Source organism: Orycteropus afer, unplaced genomic scaffold, assembly GCF_000298275.1.
Source record: "Orycteropus afer afer isolate SDZICR_OR568_19922 unplaced genomic scaffold, OryAfe1.0 scaffold00377, whole genome shotgun sequence".
NCBI lineage: Eukaryota > Metazoa > Chordata > Mammalia > Tubulidentata > Orycteropodidae > Orycteropus > Orycteropus afer.
This window is the reverse complement of record NW_006921964.1, coordinates 2,371,181-2,373,095: the sequence shown is the minus strand read 5'-3', so window position 1 is coordinate 2,373,095 and position 1,915 is coordinate 2,371,181. Positions and strand designations below refer to the sequence as shown.

The following is a 1,915-nucleotide window of genomic DNA, read 5'->3' as shown; positions in this document are numbered from 1 at the left end:
AAAGAAAATGTGATTGCCACAAAAGTCAGGATGATTATTTTGGGAGACAAGGGAGGAGGTAACAATAAGGTGAGAGGCAGAATAAGCTTCTGGGACACTGCAGTGTTCAATTTCTTGACCTGGTTAGTGGCTCTGTGGGTATTGCCTTGTGGAAATTCACTGAGCTATACATATTTCTGTTTGGTGCAATTTTCTGTATGCGCCCACAATTCACAATGAGCAACAGATTTGCTGCCAGAACACAGATGCTGGTGAAAACTATCACAAAATCTAAGCAAAAATGGGAAAGGAAAAGACCCATATCAACATCATTGTCGTTGGACAAGTAGATTCAGGCAAGTCCACCACTACTGGTCACCTGATCTACAAATACGGTGGGATCAACAAAAGAATCATAGAAAAACTTGAGTAGTAAGCTGCTGAGATGGGAAAAGGCTCTTCAAGTATGCCTGGGACTTAGATAAGCTGAAAGCTGAATGTGAGATATCACCATTGGTATCTCTGTGGAAATTTGAAGCTAGCAAATACTATGTGACCATCATTGATTCCAGAGGACACAGAGAGCTTATCAAAAACATGATTCCAGGAACATTATAGGCTGTCTGTGCTGCCCTGATTGTTGCTGCTGGTGTTGGTGAATTTGAAGCTGGTATCTCCAAGAATGGGCAGACCCATGAGCATGCCCTTCTGGTTTACACACTGGGTGTGAAACAAATTGTTGGTGTTAACAAAATGGATTCCACTGAGCCATCCTACAGCCAAACAAGATCTGAGGAAATTGTTAAAAAAAAAAAAAAAGTCAGCATCTACTTTAAGAAAATTGGCTACAACCCCAACACAGTAGCATTTATGCCAATTTCTTGTTGGAATAATGACAACATACTGGAGCCAAGTGCTAACATGCCTTGGTTTAAGGGATGGAAAGTCACTCATAAGGATGGCAATGCGAGTGGAACCATGCTGCTTGAAGCTCTGGATTACACTTGTCCAATTGACAAGCCCTTCCATCTGTCTCTCTAGGATATCTACAAAATCAGTGGTACTAGCACTATTCCTATGGGCAGAGCGCAGACTTGTGTTCTCAAACCAGGCATGGTAGTCACCTGTGCTCCAATCAGCATTACCACTGAAGTAAAGTCTGTCAAAATGCACCATGAAGCTTTGAATGAAGCTCTGCCTGGGGACAATGTAGGTTTCAATGTCAAGAATGTCTCTTTCAAAGATGTTCACCATGACAATGTGTCTAGTGACAGCAAAAATGATCCATCAATGGAAGCAGCTGGCTTCACTGTTCAGGTGGCTATGTACCTGTGCTGAATTTTCTCACAGCCCACATTGCTTCCATGTTTGCTGAGCTCTAAAAGAAGATTGATCACTATGTTGGTAAGAAGCTAAAGGACAGCCCCAAATTCTTGAAGCCCAGTGATGCTGCCGTGGTTGATATGGTTCCTGGTAAGCCCACACGTGTTGAAGGCTTATCCTCTTCTGGGTCATTTTGCTGTTCATGATATGAGACAGACAGTTGCTGTGGGTGTCATCAAGGCAGTGGACAAAAAGGCTGCTGGAGCTGGCAAGGTCACCAAGTTTGCTCAGAAAGTTCAGAAGTTTAAATGATATTATCTGTAACGCTGATTAATCAGTGGGGCAAGAACAGCCTCAGAACTGTTTATCTCAACTGGCCATCTAGGTTTAATAGTAAAAGACTGATTAATTATAACAATTCATTGTAAAACCTTCGGAAGGAAAGGAATGTTTTGTAGACCATCCGTTTCTTTTTTATGTGGCAATTTTAAGTTAGTTTTAAAAATCCAGACTTTTTTAGATGGAACCAACCAAAAATTGTCACAGAATTTCAAGGCCCATTTAAGCAAAGTTTTGTGAGAAACTTGTCTTTTGATCAACAGTGAAACTTTCT

At 41.3% G+C, this 1,915-nt stretch overlaps 1 pseudogene; it reads left to right on the top strand.

Annotated features, from left to right (window-relative positions):
• The first annotated feature begins 280 nt into the window (after positions 1 to 280).
• LOC103207567 lies at positions 281 to 1,614 on the top strand (annotated as a pseudogene).
• Positions 1,615 to 1,915: the final 301 nt, after the last annotated feature.